The sequence below is a fragment of the Plectropomus leopardus genome, chromosome 24 (genome assembly GCF_026936395.1).
Source record: "Plectropomus leopardus strain MGB_pleo_1.0 chromosome 24, ASM2693639v1, whole genome shotgun sequence".
Taxonomy (NCBI): domain Eukaryota; kingdom Metazoa; phylum Chordata; class Actinopteri; order Perciformes; family Serranidae; genus Plectropomus; species Plectropomus leopardus.
This window is the reverse complement of record NC_142199.1, coordinates 2,693,695-2,715,216: the sequence shown is the minus strand read 5'-3', so window position 1 is coordinate 2,715,216 and position 21,522 is coordinate 2,693,695. Positions and strand designations below refer to the sequence as shown.

The 21,522-nt window shown below is 38.9% G+C and overlaps 1 protein-coding gene and 1 long non-coding RNA gene across 2 annotated transcripts in view; both read left to right on the top strand.

The window, feature by feature from the left end:
• The first annotated feature begins 1,450 nt into the window (after positions 1 to 1,450).
• On the top strand, positions 1,451 to 12,462 carry LOC148185458 (uncharacterized). Its single transcript, XR_015775874.1, has 3 exons — positions 1,451 to 3,910; positions 4,824 to 4,887; positions 12,083 to 12,462. It is a non-coding gene; the product is annotated as an uncharacterized LOC148185458 (long non-coding RNA).
• Positions 12,463 to 19,859: 7,397 nt separating this feature from the next.
• LOC121962891 (uncharacterized) overlaps positions 19,860 to 21,522 on the top strand; it is a 326,081-nt gene continuing 324,418 nt past the window's right edge. Inside the window, exons 1-2 of the mRNA XM_088074350.1 lie at positions 19,860 to 19,885; positions 20,926 to 21,022. The gene's annotated coding sequence lies outside the window, so the exon portion shown is untranslated. The remainder of the gene's footprint in view (positions 19,886 to 20,925; positions 21,023 to 21,522) is intronic.

Here is a 21,522-nt window from a genome sequence, read left to right as displayed (position 1 = left end):
TTTACAATATGGAAAAAGGGAGGCAGAGCATGGAACATCGGCGGCGAAATGAAGACGTAAGGGGAAAAAAGATCACGCTTTAATGCACAAAATAAGAGCGATAGAGCATGACAGAACACGTCGGAGGCCAGCGAGTGAAATTAGGTCTGAGGTTTGGTTGCAACTGAGGATTTGAAGTGTATTTTTTCCATGTTGGAGCTGCGCTGGAGAACAGATCAGTCCCTGGAAGAAACAAAAAACAGAGCGAGTGAGTCAGTGGGACCTCTGATGGAGAGGAAGCAGCACTCAGCTGAAGAAGTCGGTCCAAAGAGTAACGCCCGCTGGTGTCGCTCCGCCAATCAAAATGTAAAACGCCTTTTTCGGTCGTCGTTTTTTAGGATTTTTAGGAATCGAAGTTCCAGCAGTTAATGCTTTGAAACCAAATTAGCGATTGGAAGGCAGCGAGCAAAAAAATTTGCAAGAAATGAATAAGACATTACAGTAAAATATTGGAAAATAGGGGAAAAAATATTTTTTAAAAATATTTTTAATAAAAAAGTGCCAAAAAAATATTTTCATTATTATTAAATTTTTTAAAAAAAATTTCCTTTAAGAAAAAAAAGCTTCCAAACTAAGTTGATTTTTTTTGTGGGATTTTTTTGGTGGATGCAATATTTAGAGCATTTTTTTGTCATTTCTGTAAAGTTACCGGCATGTTTTTCGTAGTTTTCATTATTTAGTTTCCTGTTTTGTTTTGTTACTCTCCTCCCCTCTGGTTTCAGATCCTCACTTCCTGCTCTGATGACTTTCACCTGTGCCTAGTTATCGGCGTCCTCCTGCCCTTTGTGTCCGGCGCTCCTCCTCCTGTAAGTTTTTCGTGCTTTTTTCGATCTTTGTCCGTGTTTTTAAAAGTTCAGTCAGTTCTGCTGCCGAGTCTTTTTTCTCTGTGAGCAGATCTCGTCACATCTGTCCTCTTTCCGCAGTTAAACTGGGAAAGCAGCAGAGTCCCCCTCTTTACACTGACCTGAGACAAGCAGGTGTAAGATAAACTAAATTAACCCTTTAAAGACTGGAGTCCCATCATCTTTCTTGTGCTGCTTTCAGACACATTTCAACTTTTGGACCCTGAGATGCAAATTTAATTTTTTAAAAACATAGGAGGTGGGAGGGGCAGTGAGCAACATGGTTGTAAACTTAATATATTCTATATAATTTTCATTATTACATATTTAAATGGTGTCACAGAATGATTGTATTTTCAAGCACTTCCCCACTTGGTTTCTTTTATTATTATTATTATTATTATTATTATTATTAATAATAATAATAATAATAATGTATCACTATTTATCTGTATCTCTTAAGTATTTCTCCTATTTTATTATTTATTTTTATTACTATTATTTATTTATTGTACTGATTTTCTTGCATTGTCTTTTATTAATTTCTTGCAAATTTTTGAGTAATTTCTTTTTTTAGTCAAATCAAAACAGTTTGCTTAAGTCTCGAATGGTTAATCTAAGATAAATTATACTGACCAATACTAAACTAAGATAAGATAACCCAAGCTAAGCTATGACGAGACGAGACGAGACGAGATAATTTCAGTTAAAGTCCAGTTTGAGAGTCCAGTCTCACTCCTGAGTAGAAAGCAAATCATTTCCCCAAATGTTGACTATGTTTGGTCGGCGCGGCGCCTCCGTCAGGTCTGAGGAGGACGACCCTGGGCCAAAAGGTCGATATCGGACCCCAGACTTTGCAGGTTTGAATATTTGCTTTATTGTCGGAGGGTTTGGACGGAGGGTTTGGACGAGGCCAAAGCAGAGGAGACTCTCACACTTTTGACCTCATTAAATGATTTACATATCCCCATATGCCGCCCGGACCGTTCGCAGGGCACATGAAGGACGGGGGCCCGGGCAAAGACGAGAGCGAGACAGAGAGACAGAGAGACAGAGAGAGAGAGAGAGCACTCCTCGGACCTGGCACTCGGCGAGAGAAAGTTCAATGACACGCAGGGAGGGAAAAGCACAAGTGACCAGCAGGGATTAGCCAATCAGAAGCGTCAGAAGAGCAGCCAGCTGTTCATTCTGGCCGCGGCGAAAAGAGCCCCGGAGCAGGTGGTGCAGCCCGGTGCCAGCGGTGCTACAGAGGAGGGGAAAAAAGGAGAAGAAGAAGACGATAAAAGGAGCTCGCCTAATGTGGGGACGTTACTGCATTACTTTTGGACTCGCTCTCGCCTGGCACTTATCGCTCGCGCATGAATATTCCAGGGACACGAGAATTTCTGTATTTTCGCTAAAATGAGCTCTTGAAAGGAGAACCTCCGTCTTTATTTACGTGCCATTTGCCGAAAGTCGATCCAAAGTGCTGCGACAAAAGCTGCGGCAGAAAGCAGCGAAGGTGGGAAGGTAGAAAGGAAGCACACGAGGAAGGTCAGAAAGGAAGAAGGTCATTAACCCTTTGAAACCTGAGCAAAGAAGGAAAAAGAAGAAACGATCCAAAAATATGAAAGAAATTAGTAAAAAGGACGATAAAACAACCTGAATATTTGTAAATAAATAAAAAAAAAACATTTTTTAAAAGTTTCACCCTTCCAAACCTTAACTTAACAAGAATGACCCAAAAATTTGCAAGAAATTAGTTAAAAAAAAAATATTTAAAAAATATCTGAAAATAAGCAAAAAACAAGAAAGAAAAAAAGTGTAAAATAAAGAAGTAAATACAAAAATAAACAAAAAATGGACTTAAGCGAATCACCTGGAACAGTGCTTAAAAAATATGATAATTTTGTAAAATAATTTCCAATCTGTAATTATGATAATTATGCATAGTTATTCCTAAGCTTTTTCCCTAGCTTTAAAATAAATAAAATAAATCTCTAAATCTAGCCCTTTGAGACCAGAGAATATTCGCTTGATGCCTTTCAAAATCCAGAGCAACAAGCAACTTCAGGAGAACTGACCCAAAAACTACATTTTAAAAACAACATTTAACATTTTAAAAAATGAACTTAAAAAAGGTGCGTAGCCTTTTTCCCATGTTTGTCAAACCAACATGTTCAGGTTTAAAGGTTTAAATACTTGTCAAAGGAGTAAAAGTGAATCCAGGTTTTAAAAGTTTAAACAAAAGATAACGATTGAAAAAAGGACTTTGAAGGAGAAAATTGTAATGATTTTCTGTTTCTGATGTTTCCTCTAAACTGGCGATTTTGACTTCTGAGATGTGTGTTTTGGACGGAGCGGCCTGTGAACCGGAGGTGACAGTGTGCGTCCGAGGGGACAGAGTGCCATCGCTGCCTCTTCCCCCTGAATACAGCAGCTGCAGAGCGCCACAAAGACAACAATGCCCTCGCCGTCGGAGGGGGGGCTCGGCGCACCGCGGCGATGCTGGACAGCTCTGCAAAGACCCCCGTGTGGAATTTTATTAATTTGCATTTATCGTTTTAGGCTCTCGCTCCCACCGAAACACCAGGTTTGGCACGGAGGAGTTTTGGTATGGCAGCGGTGAAGCACGCTCCTGCAGAGAGCTGGAGGAGGGACATAAAACAGCCACTGAAACAGCCGCTTAGCAGTTCGAATTGACCCAAAGTCAAGTTATATAAACAAAAAAAGCAAAAAGAGGCTTTATTTATTTATTAAAAGTCAAGATTTCACCGTTATTCATCAGTTTAAATGAGCATCGAGGACTTATTTGTGTCATTTTGGCCAGAAGCCAACGAGCCATTCCCATAGTTCCTGTTGATGAGCCCCCTGCTGGCTGACACTTTGTCACAATTGATCATTTAAATAAAGTTTTTTGTCAATGGCTGCCAGTGCAGTTTGTCCACATGAGAGCAGGGAGACGCATCCGCCCACATCCAGGAAGTTGAGTCCCGTGGAAAACTCGTCCGCTGTCGCGACAGAGACGATAAAGCGAGCGGCGAGCTGATGTGAGTATCGTGGAGGAGAAGAGTTTGTTTCTCACGTCTTCGTCTGTTTTTTTGGAAATGATGAAGATAAAAGGTTAACTGTCATGGTAGGAAGCTGCTGAGGGTCTGATTAACCCTATGAAACCTGAGCATTGGCTCGATTTCTGTCAAAGAAATGTCACAAAAAATAGCAAAAAATGAATAAACAAACAAATAAAAAGTACAAAAAATACCGAAACCTTTGAGGGGAAAAAAGCTAAGAAAAAAATACAAAAAAAAAGGAAATGACCTGGATAAAGTGCTTAAATCAATACTCATTTTGTAAAAAATAATAATTTTAAATATATAATGATGACAATTATAAATACTTTCGTCAGAAGTTTTTTCCTATCTTAAAAAAAAAAAAATCCAAAGCTAGGTATTTCGTGAAATCTGCAGAACAACTCTTGCTTTTTCAGATTTTAAACGTTTGGAAAGGCGTCTGAACGCAGCTCAGGAAAGCTGATGTGGATCCAGGTCTCACAGGTCAGGTGTGTGTGTCACCTGAGGCGCGTTCAAACACTGCGCACCACTTTGCAGCACGAACATGGTTTTTGAAGCACGATAATAATAAATCAGCAGTTATCACAACCAAATTCTTGTACATCGTTATTTATTTTATGTACAATTTTTGTTTTTAGTCCACATTCGCTCTGGCAGCGTCATGTTTTTGCTTTCCGTGCCAATAAAGCTCCCGAGTGAAACTCTGCCGTTCTGAAGGTCTTTGAGTCTTTGCATAACACGACAGGCTGAGGCTTTCGGTGCATCACTGTCGTGTTTAAATGAATGTTTTGTTTTATTTTCTTATAATTTCTTCATTTTTGTCTTTTTGAAAGTGTGAAAATTTCATCTCTGATCATCTTTGTTCTCCATGTTTGTGTTCATTAATGCTCAGGAGACGCCTGACTGCAGAGGAACGAGGTGACGAAGTGAGTCCAAGCAATGCGGAGACGCACAAGGTAAGTGCGTTCACACACACACACACACACACAAAACACGAGGGACCAAAATGCTGTACAAAACAAAACCCCTAAAACTACAGAAGCCATAAAACAGCATTTTTAAAAACTCAGTCCAGAATGAAAATGCAAAAAACATGAAATATTTGTTTTTAACTGTTTATTTCAGTTTACTTTAAGTTTTTAAAGTTTGGGGTTTTTTTACCTTTAAGTCTAGTTTAGTTTTAGTTTAATTTTTAGTTTAGTTAGAATCAAATTTCAGATGTTGAGATACTTCAAGCGAAATTTCACATACAAGATGTCATGACTGATTCTGTTTTCTTTAGCGCTCCTTCATGCAGTTAAATGCAAAAGGTGCTTTTTTTTAATGTTTTCTTGAAAGCAGCTCTGGTATTTACTTTAGTTATGGGATTTGGTAAAGACTTTTAGAAGATTACAGAAGATTTTAGGAGATTTATTTTCAGTCTAGGTGGTAAAAATGATCCAAAATGAGCCTGTCTCCTTTGATACTTGGTCTGTGGCTCGTTTTGACACTTCTGTGCCTCCATATAGTGGAAAAGTAACTACATATATGTATAAGCATGTTTACATGTTGGAACCAGCACTTATTTAGCTTTATCCGCCATTTAAAGAGAGTTCGTCTTGTTTGTGACGGAGATAACGGTGCACACTCAAGTGAAAAAGTTTCCCCTGTGAGTTGTTGAACATCTCACCCTCGATTGAGACTTACAAAAGATCAATTTTCTGACCTAAAATGCAGTTTTCATGTGTATAAAAGCGACATTTTTAAACAGACCAGGCCTCAAAGACACACAAAATGCCACATGAAGCTTTAATTATCTCTATTTTATTTACTCATCTCACCTTTTCACTCTTTTATCTTGCAAATTTTTGTTTTGGAGTGTTTGAAACGTAGTAATTTTGACAATTTTTTGAATAGAAAGTAGCATGCTGAATCAAATCTCTTGGAGAAAGAGGCCTTTCAACAGGTCGTCTTTTTTTGCGGTTTGCTAATTTCAGGTGAAAGCATGTCTCGGCTGCTCTTTTCAGGGACAAACAGTGCACACGCTGCAGCTTTGATCTGATTAATGAGTGCTTTTGAAACTCCACGTCTCGCTGTGAAAGAACTCCATAAGCTAAGTGATCATTTGTTGGTGTTTTCTCAGCTCGGGGGTGCCAAAAAACGTCCTGTTTTCAACATAATTTAGATGATTTCTGTGCTTTTTAGCGCGCCCGGTCTGACTTTCCTGCAGCACTGTCAATTAAACACGAGCAGTACTAGTTGCAAGCTTTTCACGTGGCGACAGTGATTTCCTCCAGCACTCAAAGGAAATGATCTCTGTCAGTCTGTCCGTCCAGCCTCCCCCTTCTCTCCCTCTGAGGGGTAAGTGATTATGTGTTTTGCCAATGCGTTTGTGGAAATCTTTTGATATGCACAAACACAGATTCTAATGCGCCGGCAACAGCGGCTTTTTTGGCTGACGGCTGATTAGGATGCCGGCTCATGGCTGAGTCCGCGGGGCCCCAGCTGGGTGCAGGGAACATCGCTCATTACACATTTTCTAGAGAGGGGTGAGTGGGGGGGCTAATTCACACCGCCGCGCAGCACGCCGGTGTAGGTGTAATCATATCATTATAAATCACCGGTCAGTTACGCGCCGGCGAAGCCTCGGCTCGTGCCAGAGGGCCGGCTGGAGCCTGATTAAAGCTCGGCCAAAGACAAAGTGACACGTCCTTAACCTCATCAGAGGAGACGTTAAGCAAACCATCACTTACCCGTCAAGGTGCGAGGCTCACCCCGCCGAGACCCTCAGCAACGAATGAATTCTCTCTTTTTTCCTCTTTTTTTGTAAATTAGAGCTTTTTTTCTCGGGGAGCGGCATGCATTTTTTATGAAGGCATCATGGCCGATGGTGGATGGCTGCCTGGGCGTTCCCATCACTAATACGCCACTGTCCTCTTGATTTAATTAGACGTTGGCCCCCACTATTTTTCGACAAGGAAATATCTGCTCTAATTAAGCGGTATACTTCACCAGAGAATGAACAGACAGTACGCGGGGTTAATGTGGTCATAAAAAATCCATGATTTCTTGCCCTTTGCCCTCCTTTTTTTCTGGCATTCTTCCCTAAATTCTCAAGAACTTCAAATGTGTCCTTTGTCTCTGTGTATTTTTGTCTTCTGAACAGCCCAATTACTTTTTTTTGGGTTGGTTTATGATTATTCATGCTAGAGAGACTCCCGGCCGTTAATGGACTTAGCACTGTTTTGTACTCTCTCGCTGGAAATAGATAATTACTCCACAGAGGAGGCGAACCTTTGCAGTCCAGCCTTCCCGTTGAAAAAGAATGAATGTAGCGTTACATGTATGTAATTTCTTAAAGGAAGCATTGCCTCTGTAGCCTGCAGGGATTAGGCCTAATGACAGAAGTTAATTATATTAAGAGTAATTTTCAAAAACAGTTCATGAACTGCAAATTATACTTAAAATTGCTCCTTAATGCTCTTAACTGTAATTAAATTGCCTAATATCTTAAGAAAATGAACATGTGGGGCAGGAGTGATGGGTTACGGGAACTTTTAGGGAGTTCAGTGGTTAATGGTCCATGGTTTGAATCAGTAATGTGATATTCACATGGTGTTTCTTTTTTTTTGTTTAAGAATTCAGTTGCAGTGGTTTTGTTTTACCAACATTTAATTTAAGAAAAAAAAACATTCAGGTTAGTAAAGATCACTTTTTTTCAGTGAGAAGCTCCAAACAGGAAACAGCGTGAAATGTTTAACCTCCGGCTGCAGCTTTAGAGCAGGATGCGACAACAAAACTCATGTTCGGGGGACGTCAGCGGAGCCAAAAGGTAGAGAGTCGCTTCTCAGCTGAAGACAGCATCAAAAGTATTAAAGCCGATTTACTTTCATTGCAGTTTGATGTATTTAGTTGCATATAAATGAGAAGCAACACAACAATTTACTTTTTTTAAATTATTTTTTTTTAATCCACATTCATAAGCAAATATTTTATTTATTTATTTATTTTTCAGTAGACATTAGCTAAATCTTGTCAAACTAATAGCCAGTGCGGTAAGAGATTGCTAACCTGTGCATGCAGCAGGAAGCTTTGGCCTGGATGTCCAATGGTGACAAAACAACCTCCAAAATATTCGTCGTTGCCTCGGAAGTTAAACTGTCGTACGAGATTGGGTCTACACGAACAGCTCAATGCTCTCAAATATTATCTGGAGCTAGTCACCAGTAGCATAATGAGAGATTTCACAGTTTTTCACCGAAAAACAGCTAGCTGATGAGGCCAGAAGTGACAGTCAGTACGTTTACATGCACAGTGTAGTCGAGCTGTGGTCATAGTTCGATTAGGTCATTTCATTGGACGACTGTCCATTTATTGACCGAAATGTGTCCCACTCCGCCACATCAGGTGGGAATTTGCCCTCTTTTAGCTGGTTACCATATTATTTATACAGTCTATGACGTAGACCAAATCACAATCAAAAAACTGATATGGATTTTTTTCGGTGGCTAAAATATGTTTTGCTGCGACTCGTCCACAGCAGGTCATCACTTAGCTTCTGTGCCCGTGTTTTGGGACTCAGAGGAAGGGGTGTGACTTTTTTATAAGTCTCCAACATAAGCCAAAACTAAAAACACTCTCCTCAGTTTTTAATGTTTTCTAAAGAGCCTGACCCATTTTCGACACGTAAGCGAAACACATACTTTTCGTTGCATTATCTGGGTGTGTTAGTCCGACTTCAAGAAATTTGATTTGGTCAAATTTTATTGGTATTAAATGTTGACATGTCTTTTAAAAGTCCAGTTTTAGTTAAACTAACACAATCATTTTCTAAAATTACGTAAACGTAGTGACTGATGAGCAAGAATGAGCCAAAACTAAAGTTCAGGCTGTAAAACCAAACCAATGAGCTAAAAGATGCACGAAGGACGTGCGTCTTGCTGCTGTCTTGCAGTTGGAAACCGGTGCACTTTTCTGTGACGGCATTAACCCGTAATGACATGCTCAAAGTAAATTCATAAATGCATGAGATGAGTCGGCCATACTGTAGTGCAGCAGGTCTCACCGTCTGTGTTGCAGAGACTCGGGTTGTGCCACTTCCCCAAACGCCTTCACGCGCTCCAATACGACTCCTGTCCTTCGCCGAATTAGTTAATTGTGAAAAAAAAATCTTTCCTTTTCAAGCCGGTGAAACGTCGAAAGTGAAAAGTGCTTGAGCTGTTGTAAATCCCCCAAAGTGTTGACGACGTGCATTTTTTTTAAGCATTTCTGAGCTCTACAGGAGGGGAGGGGGTGAAAAACAGGAGAATTATGTGCATTTATCTGCCCGTAATTAGGTGTATTTCTTCCCTGAGTTTTTTATTTAATGATTGGCTTTTACAGCGAGGGCCAGTACTTTTGAAGTGTAATGAATCTCCTCTCAGGCGACTTAAGAGTTGGAGGAGAAAAAGGGGGATGAAAAAAAAAGAAACTGCCGTCATTCTGCGGCTTTGAACAACCCTTAATCTGTACAAAATTTAGGTTTGCCTTGCTTTTTTTTTTTTTTTAGATCAAAGACTCACGAGAAAGTATTATTCAATCATAACTGGTATGTTAAACCAGCAAAATGCCATTGTTGAAGTACTTACAGGAGGGTTTTCACCTCAGAAAAAGAGGTTTGGAAGCTTTCCGAGTCATGCCATTTGTGCAACTGTGCATATTAAATCTAGTTGGAATTTCGTGTTGCTGGGACTGTATGTTCTGCGTGGCTCAAGTGCATGTGAATGTGTGCACGGCTGAGGGTGGGGGGGCTTTTTCTCCCTCTCACACACTCGCATGCAAAACTATGCACGACAAAAAAAACACACTCGCGGTGTCTTCCATCTCCGCCATGAAGCCAGACCCCCCTCGGCTTTTCTCACTTGTAATCATGTCCAAATTTGCACAGGAAGGCAGGGGGAAGGGGAGAGCCATGTGAACTTGTGTGGGTGTTTTCTGTTTTTTTTTTTTTTTCTCTCTTACAAAACCGGCTTCTGATTACCGCCGATCTCCGACGCCCGAGATCCAAATCACCTTCTGAAGCCTTTCAAACGCCGAGCTCGAAAACATTTTCCTCTCTGTCCCTTTTTCAACTAAAAGTGAAATTTGGCTCACAGAGAGAAGAACGCTAAATCTGCCAAGTAACAAGTACATGAAATATAAATGTAAAGAATGCAGAGAGAAGTCCTCGCTCCTAGAAAGCATCCGAGGTAATTGGTAAACAACAAGTTGAACGACTAGGATCACAGAAAAGCGTCCGAAACATCTGACTGAAGCAGCGGCAGTTTACCTTTTTCTGGGTCCATTTTTCCAGTTAAACGGCCCTGCACCAAATTCTCTGCAGTTTCTAGTGAAACATTTTTGTGGTTTTTCTGAGCCCTTGTTGAGGCAGATTGATCGATTCAAGCTTGAAAATGTAAACAATCATTTAAAAAGGTGCTTTTTTTCATTTTGTAGCAGCTGAGGCATCATTGATCTAGGGTTGAGGGGTTAGAGAGGGTAGGTTAGGGAAATATGTCTTTTTATTCCTTCTCTTTCTTATTTCTTCATCTGAATTTATGCCAATTCCTAAAGTGAATATTACAGGTCCTGAACAAAAACAAATTCTTAAATTTTATGATTTTATTCCAATTCATAAAGAAAGGAATATAGGTTGAGAAAAAAATAACTACATTTTTATTATTCTAAGACCTTTCTATTTGTTTTGTCTTTCTTTTTGTCATCTTCTAAACTTATTCCAATCCCTAAAACAAGAATTATAAGTCTAAAACAAAATTTTACATTTTACGATTCCAAGACCTATCCATTTTCTTTTTTTTGTCGTTGTTGTTTTTCATTGTCTTTTTTTCTACTTTTATTCTAGTTCCTAAAGTGAGGACTGTCAGTCTAGATGAATTTGTTGTCTGAATCGTACCTGCACAGGCTATCTACAGCTCAAGTGAGACATTTTGTCATTTTTGAGCACCTGCTGACACAGATTGATCAATTTATATTTGTATTATATTATTATAATATTTGTTAACCCTGTAGGGTTAGAGGTTAGACTCATTTACTGAATTGTTTTCTCTTTTGATTGACATTTGCACCACTTTAACTCTTTTGCTCTCAGGTTTATTTCCTTCTCTTCTTCCACATCTTATCTCCATGGACGAATTACATTATGTTCTTTGAAAGATTACTTATTGTTAATTATAGGCGCAAAATGGTTCAGTCCGCTCTTGTACTATGATTCGTCTCTAAACGCAGCTAGAACTTAGTGAGAAAAGGAAATCCAAAAAGGAAAAGAAAGAAACTAAAGTGAAAAAAAACAAATTTACTTTGTAAAACAGATGAACACATAATATCTATAGTCTGTGAAAGAAATGGATCAAGAGAGGGGGGGTGGGGGCCCACACAGACTGCTAATGCACAGTGCCCAGAATTTGGTTTTGCGCCCCTGGGCAGAGGTGCTGTTCCCGTTTCCTCAGGTTGTGGATTTTTTGAAGGAATTTTAACAGCATTTGACTCTGACAAAACAAACACAAAGTGGAGCTGTGAGCGCGAATCAGCCTGCATCACGCTGATCACCTCTGATATGCTGCTGCCCTGTGGCTACACATGCCCTGTTTAGGCAGAGACAAGAAGACACCAGCTAATATCATGGTCAAAGACCGCTAACTCTGGAGCTCTGTGGTGAATCTGATGCAAAAATGTTGGACGATGAATTGATCCTGAACTGACACCGATGTGAGTTTTTCAGACTTGTTTTTTCAGACTTGTTTTATAAAAGTGACGGGTGGTGAAGTGGAATTGGATGCGAGGAAGATCTGAATGCTGGCGGTGCAAAAAAAAAAACAAGCACTGGAATAAAAGTGGGTTTGATAAGAAGGATGGACTAAATAAGGAGAAAGACAAAAAAAATGAGGATCAAGGTTGAAAGCTGTGATGCACAGAGTAAATTTCAAACTGTAAATCGTCTGGATAACCAGAAAGGCGTCCTAAATCAGCGTCTTCTGGTGTTTAATATGGTGAGAAAGGAAAGAAGAAGAAATAGTGTGATGCAGAAACTCTTCTGTGACTCTGCGGCTCTGAGAGTGGACACCAAGTGCAGATCAGTAAACTTCTCAGCCAGCGTCACTCTGACTCCCTCTGATTTGTTTGCCCCCTGGCTACCAGCGTCCCGCATCGGCCGAGACAGACAGGACGAGAGCCGCCCCCGAGTCCATCCACCGCTAACGGGTCACATCACATGCCGGTGTCACTCGCATGTCCGCTCACTTCGGACCTGACCCACTTCAGCCAGTGCCACCACTGCTACACCATCATCATCATCGTCGACGTCGTCCCTGCCTCAGCCGATAGGCCCTGACACCCTGCAATCTGAGCCACGCAGCTATTTAAAGCCTTCATCCCCGATCAGGCTGCAGCTCCTTCACCGACATCGTCACCGACAGCAGATTGATGCTCGGCGAGATCACGCAAATGAGGGCGTCGGGTGTTTGAGAAACATTGTAAGAGAAAACTTCTCCGACAAAGTTCTCGATGGAGGATGTCCATGTGTTTGGGGCAAGATGATCGGCAGCGAGCATCAACTGCAATTAGCATCCCCGTTTTTCTACTGCGTTTAACCCTTTGAAATCTGGAGCAAGTCACTTCTTGTGCTGCATTCAGATTTATTAATTTTTGGGTAATTTTCTCGTTTTTATTCATTTCTTGCTAATTTGGTTTTTTTTTTAAATTGTGCAATTTCTTTGAAAAACAAGGGGTAAAAGGCAGTGAGCAACTTGGTTAGTAAATGATCCAAAAATCACAAAAAATAGTAGATTTAGAAAATTAATTTACAAAAGCTAGCTATATTTTTCTTTGTTTATTTATTGATTTAAAAAATAATTTTCAGGTCATTTTCTTGCTGATTTGGGGGTCTTTTGTATTTTAAAGAAAAATGTGTGAGTTCTTTGGCAATTGGCAGTTATTTAAAAAAAATTAGAGCAATTTCTTTGAAAAACAAACTTGGTTAATACATTATCCACAAATTACAAGAAACTAGAAGATTTAGAAAATTATTTAAAAAAATTAGTGAAACCTTTCTAAAATCTTTCTTTTTTATGTTTTGTTATTTTACTAATTTTTGGGTAATTTTCTCATAGTTACTACTTTCTCTAATTTTCCAAAAAAAAAAAATGGTGTGATGGGGGAAACAAATGATCCACAAATCGCAAGAAATTAGTCAATTTAAAATTATTTTTAAAAAGCTAGGGACAAAAATCCCAAAAACTATGTTTTCAGTTTTCATAATTATATGATTAAAATCATTTTACTATTATTAAGTATTTTTGAGAAACATTTTTCAAATCTTTAGGCAATTTTCTTGTACTTTTTGGACATTTTTTTGCTAATTCCCTCTAGAGTTGTTCGTTGCCCGTTACCTAAGTTTTTGAAAGACATCAGGCCTCAAAGGGTTAATGAAGGATCAGAAAGAAACAGGAAGAAAACCAGAAAGACGCCGAGATACCAGACACAAAATCATTTTTTTTTGTGTGTGTGTGTGTGTTTGTACAGTTCTGAATCTTATTCTCGGACGTGGTGTTTCGAGAATTAATGTCAGGAAACAAAAAGAAACTGGGGGGAAATAATCGAGTTCTGGGTGAAGTGAAGTCTTCCTCCATCTCATTGTCGCGTCTCGTGTGACACGTTGGCCGGGCGTCCTGGCTGCGTGTGGTGAGCGAGGTCCGAGTGGCGGCGCAGACTTCCTCAGCACACATGGCCGCGTCCTGCGCCACCCTCACCCCTTCGCCGCCGCCGCCCTCCACACATCCATTTCGAGCTTCTTTCCTGGAAGGTTCCACCTCGCTTCGCCCAGGGGACAAATGTGAGTCGTTACAGTCAGACCGGCTTTGTTACAAACACTACGCTCTCGCTGCTAGCACGCCGGCTGGGCCCTGCTGATAGCTAGTGCCACTGCCAAGGTGGGCCCCAACACACACACACACACACACACACACGCACACACTAACACACACACACTTACACGATGCCACAAACTCCTCCAAGCTGCCCGAGAGCACACAAGCTGAATGGAGGTGTGGGAAGCCAAGAACATGTCAACCCTAACAAGAACACGGCTTTTAAAATCTGATGTGATGTCATGCTCATATAATATCTGAATAAAATGATTTTTACATATTTGTTCAAACAAACATGTAGGTACCGACGCAGCGGTAGAACATGAATTCATTTTGGCGCCAAAATCTTGTGACGTTTAAAGAATGACAGCACAAATTTTAATTATCGGTTCAGGTTTAACAAGCTTAACCCTTTCAGAGCTGTGCAAATTGGCTTCGAAAAATGTAGGTAAAGGGCACTGAGCAACTTCAACCCAAAAATAAGCAAAAAAAGAAATATAATTGTAAAAAGTGCAAGAAATTTACCTGAAAATAACATAAAGAATAATAATAAATGACTTGAAAAAAGTGCTTAAAATACAAATAATTCTAAAAAAAAATATAAAGTACTACTACAATACTTATATAAAATTATGATAATTATAATAATAATTATAATCATATATATTTTTGAACAATATTTCTTTACAGGAAACAAAACACTATTTACTCGTTTTTTGTGTCTGAACGCTGCACAAGAAAATTGATGACGTTGATCTAGGTTTCAAAGGGTTAAGAGAGACCTCAGACAGCTTCCGGGTTTCCTACTTTTGGGTTGTCTGCCCCGTTTTAACTAATTTCTTGCAATTTGTGAGACATTTCTTGAGAAGTTGCTCATTGCCTTCTTCCCCATGTTTCTGAAGGAAAATCAAGCCTCAAAAGGCGTCTGAATGCAGCACAAGAAAATTTATAGCTATTCAGGTTTCAAAGGGTTAAAAAAAATCATTCTAGGCTTTTTGGGTGTCCTGCTTCTACCTTAAATCTAATGTAAAAACAGATCCGCTCAAATAACCCAAACTGGTGTTTAAATTTCAGATAATTAGATTATAAATCAGAAATTTCTTTATTTGTTTGCATTTTTATAATTTTGGGGCATTTTTCAGCCCCCCTACATGTGTCTCCAAAGTGCAGCTGCAAGGATTGAGTTGTCAGAAATGCTGTTGAGCATAAAGAAAAAAAAAACAGAGGCTCCCAGGAACAACGAAAGCGCGCTCCGACGAAACCCAACAATAACAACTTGAAAAGCTCGCTGCTAATTTGCGAACATTTTCTTTGCTGCCGTCGCGTCTCTGAAGGCCGAGCCCAAAAGACTTTGGGATTCCAGTCAGAGTTGAACGATGATTAGATTGCTTCACCCAATTCTTCTATCATCTGTCTCCCAGTGCCTTTAATATGCAAATTGTAGGTATGCAAAGCTCTGATGCTTTTATTTAAAAGACATGTCCTCGGGCGATAGCAGTGGGCTTCCAGGGAGAGCTCTGTTTTAGCATGAAATAAATAGTTGTTAAAGGGATCACACAAGTTTGCATCTTGGAAGATGAAAAGCTAATTGACATGAATAATTTATTTGTATTGCTGTATCTTAAAGATATCAAAAAGCGGTGGATAAATAAAACTTGAGTTCAGACATGATATCGAGCGTCGACGGGGCCCTTCCGAATGTTCAGAGGGAATTGCGGCTTTCAGATGAGTCGTCATCCTTTAAACTCATAATGGCATTTGTCCTAAGGTCACTCCACTGCAATTATCAAATATTACAAGAATACTCAGAGGTATTAAGAATAATGATCTGCATATGAATCATTATGTTGCTCTTGCCGTTGCAGGATGGGAGCGTCACTTTTTTGGGGAGAGACTTGTCTTGTGATGAGGTGTAAAGTCACTTTAGGTAGAAAATGGAGGTCTGAAGCAGATATTTTATTATCTGACATACTGTTTCTTCTCAAATGTGCATTTTTTTCACTGTTTTATATCTTTTACCTTTTTTTAAAAATTGAATATATTTGGAGAGTTTGTGTTTTTGGTTGCCAAACTGAATTAGAAGGTCAACGCAGGACACTGAGAAAGGGTCTAAATGTCTTTCAGTAGAGAAAATCTTGTTTTTTTAAAAGACTTTTTAGGACTATTTATACAGATTAATGGGCGACTGTCCCCTTCATGAAGTGTTTAATCTCTAAAAATGTTTGAAAATAGCCAGAAATGCTGCTTACACTTTTCTGAAGACCAAACTGATGTCTTCTAATAACTTGTTTTCTCCAACCAATAGTCCAAAATCTAATAATTATCAATTTACTATCATTTAAGTGTCCAAACTTTCTGAATAAACTACAATCCAGAAAAAAACAAAGTTAGGGCTGGTTTTGGAGCTGTTTTTGTTACCATTTTTCTCACAAATGGATTACTGAACAGGCACTAGGCAAAGGTCCAGGGGCCCCAAGGATCATGGGGCCCCCAGGCCTTCACATGCAAAATGTCACTCAAATTAACACGTACTGACCAGGAAGAGACTCAAAATGACAACATGACAGGCAAATAATTGACCGAAAAATTTCCTCAAAGAGACCAGAAACAACCAAAAAGTCACTAAGTTAAGTGAAGGAAACCTAAAGCGTCCGAAAAGGACACAAAATTACATCTAAAAGAATCAAAATCAAATGCAATAGATGAAAAATGACCAAAAAGGACACAAATTACATCAAAGAAACACAAATGCCGGAATAAAAAGGTCCACATTTTCCTCAAAGACACATACAGTGACCAAAAAAGACATAAAGGTAAATAAATAAATAATAATAAATAAAATAAAATGCATAAAACAGACATAAAATGGCCTTAAAGAGACAAAAAAAGACACAAAATGACATTTAAAAAATCCTCAAAATTATGTGAGACACAAAACAATAAAAATTGAAGCGAAATTTCAGTAAACAAACAGTAAAAAAAATGTGTTAAAGACACAAAAAGACATAAATTTACCTCAAAAACACACAAAGCATCCAAAAAAAAAGACACTAAATAACTTCAAAGAGACACAAAATGCCCCAAAATACACACAAATTTATCTCAGAGACACACAAAGCAACCAAAAAGGGCACATTTACCCCAATGAGACACAAAGTCTGTGTGTCTTGCTCCTGGAGACGTGGTGGTGACAGTTTTTCTTGTCTTTCTTACTTTACTCTCAAAAGTCGTAAAGAAAGCAAGTTTTTATCTTTTTTTACTGAGAAGTTGGCATCCTTTTCCATTTTGTTCTAACAAAAAAGGCGTTTACCAAACTGTGCGGTGACTTTCATTTTGAAAACTTGACTTCCTGCTGGCATACGGCTTATGGAAAAGAATTTGTGATTGTATTTTTGCAGGCTGAGCTGTTGCTGGAGAGGTTGCATCACCGTTTTGACATTGTTTGCATTTTTTTCCGGCTGCTGCGGCGCTTCCGTCTTCCCACTGTTGTTTTATTTGTTTCTTCTCATGTCTGTAAAGTAATGTGATGATTAATTACAGCTGTCAAAAAAAATAAAAAAGGCACAAAGCACCTTCTTCTCAACTTTGAGCTCCATGGGTTTTGGCTGTAGGACAAACTTTAAATAATATCTCTCTGTTTTGGGAATAATAAGTGTGAAGCTGCGCGGCTGTTTTCCCCCCTGAGTTCAGCCGGAGATCCAATCAGATCGCTCGCTGTGACCGACTGACATTTAGCCAAAATGACGAAGCCCGCCCACCCGGCCCTCCACCCAAGCTAAAAGCGAGCGCTCCGAGTGTTTTAAAATTGCAGTTTGACCCCGGCACAGAGGAGGTCCACACACTCTGAGTTAAATCCTACTCCATATCTCTGTTGGCATAGTTAGAATTCACCAGTGCTCGGCTCTAACTGGAAGGCCCTTCTGATTAGAGAAAACCCACAATGCCCTCTATTGTTGTTGTGAACTTTTGACTGCGTGGGCCGGGCCTCGACAGCGGCGAGCTGCACTGAGGAGTCGGCAGCGGGGCGGAATATTTGACATTTCTCCGTGATGACAGCCTTGTTACTACTCTCGTTTTTCGTACTGTATGCATCCTCTTCTGTGTGGACCCACGTCTCCCGTGGCAACACAAAATCTGATTTGGATGACAAATACTTTCCGGCTCTGGAGGGTGGATTGTTTTTGGCAAACTCCACCCAGCTTGTGCTCAAAATTGAGGCCCGAGCGCTTCTTTTCAAGGACTGTTTGACATCCGCTGGGCGTGAATGTGGTCTGTGGGGACGCAGAAAACACGGTGAGGATGAAGTATCAGAAGCTCTTTTCTGGTAAACACGAGAACAACAGCGCCTCCGAGAATACGAGCCACGGACAGCCCTTCGTCTCGCTGTGGTCGTGTGAATACCTCACTGCAGCGTGGTGATTTCAAACCCTTCAGATGACCTTTGACCCTGTGAAACTTGTGACATCACATTTCTTGTACTGCCTTGTGACGTCTGCAAACATAATAAACCACAAATGTGACACAAATCTGCAGCTTTTAAAGAAATTATCCCCAAAACGTACTAATTTCTCGACAAAAGTTACAGCAGTTTAATGCTACAAACGTAGTACAAAATGTCCTGCAAATGTCCAAAAAGGACAGCCATATGGCATATAGAAAAGACATCTATACTACGTCCAGAAAAGACATCTTTATGACGTCCAGAAAAGACATCTGTGTCACGTCCAGAAGAGACATCAACATGATTTCCAGAAAAGACGTTGATATGATGTATGTCATATAGATGTCTGGACGTAGTATAGATGTCTTTTCTGGACGTCATATACAAGTTTTTTCTGGACTTGTAGCCACTCAATTTTTACTTTTATATTTATTATTGATTTTGCTCACTGAAAGACAAAAACAAAACAAAACAAACAACAGCAAAACCCCCCAAAAAACTAATAAAACTTTATTTATCTCAAGGGAAATTGCAGCAGATGCAAAACAAAGTTGGAGAACTAAAATAGCAAAGTAAAAAAGCACGGCTTAGCAAACCTACAAAACAAAAAACAAAAACTTCCTCAGGTGCAAATGTAAAAACTTGTTCACATATAGGTTCAAAATATAAAATGTAACACCCAGCTAATTGTAGGGAGAAAATATAAAAATTAGATAACATTAAAGTGCAAAATATAATTAACAGTAATGTGCAAGCAATATATAAATAATAATAATATATAATATATTCAATGATTTATCAAAGGAACAATAAATATATTTATTTTAGTTATTTTAATAAGTAGTGGTTCAAAATAAAATAATTACTTATGATAAATTTGCTTATGAACGTGGCTGGGCCCTTAAAAGCACGGACCCTGGGACGACCTCTACTAGGCCCACAATAAAAGCTGTGTTAAAATACCACCACTGCTACTACTACTACTACTGCTGGTAGTACTACTACTACTAATACTACTGGTGCTCATGCTACAGTTACACGACTAAAATCAGTGATATGTATAAGTATGTCTTCTGAATAAACTGTGGAAAATGAATGTCCCGTTTGTGACTGAGCTAAAACTTAATTGTCTATTTCTATAACATTAGATATTTAATTTTTGTATTTTTCTCTTAAAAATAATTCATATAAAATGTATTTTATATTATTATTATTATTAGTAGTAGTAGTATTAGTATTAGTATTATAATAATAAAAATTATTATTATTATTATTATTATTATTATTACTATTATTATGTATGAATCTTTGGATTGTTATTGTATTGATAGATGAGGAAAAACAAAACATATTTTTTTTTAACAAAAAAACATTGTCTATTTCTGTAACATTACATATTTAACTTTTTATTACTTTTAAAAAAATGTGTTTTATATTATTATTATTAAAATAATAATAATAATAATTATTATTATATTTTCAGATGGTACAATTAGTTTTTATATTAATTTATTTGTGGGGAACCTTTTTTGCGTATTTTGTTTTCCTCATTTGACCCCTGGATATATTATAAGGAAGTCTGACCTCGCTGTGACGTCACTTCCTGTCAGGCTGGAGGGAGCTACCTACGCGGAAGTAAGTGCTAGCTAGGTCTCCTGTCAATAAACTGTCGCAACGTGCTAAAAAACGCCTAAAAAAGCTGTGATTCTTCCTCCGCAGACTGCTAGGACTTTGTCTAAAGTGTGTTGATAAGTGAATGTTTGAAACGCGCGTTTTTGTCGCGCGCACAGGTGTTTTTCTCGTGACTCTTCCTCAGGTGTGTTGACAGAAGCGCAGGTTTACCGCGTGACGGTACCTGTGTCATGTTACTCAGGTTTGTTTCTCGTAGTTTGGCGCATTTTACGCGCTCTCCACTCTCCTGGGTGTCATTTTCGGGCTTTTGACTTATGTAAGTTTATAATTTATCGTTTAAAAAAAAAGTAACGTTATCGTTACTTTTTACCGCCTGGTGACGTCATTAAAAACCCAACATATTTGGCATATGGAGCAAATACATGCAATTTCCACTATGTGCACTGTCACAATCAATGTTACTGCTAATTATTGATATATACTTGGTTTTGATACTATAACAGCAACTACTACTACTAATATTAGTTATAGTTTTATACTGTATACAGTATTTTGAAAATAATTTTGTGTTTTTTTATGTAAACACATAGTGGCATCATGACGAAAACCTGCCATTTAAAGTGTTAGAATTTGTGAATATTTGATATTTATGATTAGGACTGATGTTGGTTAAAAAAAAGTGTGCAGAGCGGTATGAGTGTGAGTGTTTGTGCAGAAATTAATTTATATAAATGATTGTAATATAATGGAGGGATGTTTCAGCTTTTTTGAATTTAGAGTAAGAATTTAACAATTTGGAAACTGGAGCAACTTCACTTTTCTATTGCTACTTTCAGACTATCACAAATATTTAAACCTTGGGCGTATTGATGTGGTATTTTTGTGGTTTTCTTGTACTTTTTCCTGTGTTTTTGACAGAATTCAAGCCAATTAGCTCATGTTTCAAGGCTAAATGGTACAGCTACTTATTTAGTCATCCTGCAGAATTAATGTGCACATTTCACATGAAGTTCATGCACTGACTTCATTTTGTTTTCATCCAGAGGAGAGAACAAATCCCCGGCTGGTTGGCGTGAGAGCAGCGCTCCTCATCGACGTCACTAAACCCAGATTCTGCAGAAAGATGAAGTGCAGTGTGAGGTAAGATGAAGCCACACACATCTGCATGTTTGCTGATCCTCAGTCCCCCTTCCCCATGCGAATGCTGTGTATCAGATTGGAGCATTCACTACTATAGTACAATAGTTTATAAATACATATTGATACTGCGACCTCTACTGTGACAGCTGCTCATGCCTCAGTGCTGGCATGCTGTCTAAAATCACACACTGTAGCAGCATGATGCCAGTGATGTTTGGCTGTTTGGTTGTGCGTAAAAAGTAGAACGGACTTTGTAGCAGCCCTTTTTATGATGGCCGATAACATTAAAGTGCAAAGAAAGTGTCAGCATGGGAGGAACTTTTACTTTGTAAGACTGCAGGGATCTATTCTCCTTTATTCATTTTCATTTAAATTTTGGCTTGACTTTATAAAAAACAGTTGCAGGGAACTTGCCGTATTTGATGTTGAACGTTCCAGATTTGATAAAGCTTTTGCTAAAGGCATTTAAACAAAGTTTTGTGCTGGAGTTTTTTATATTC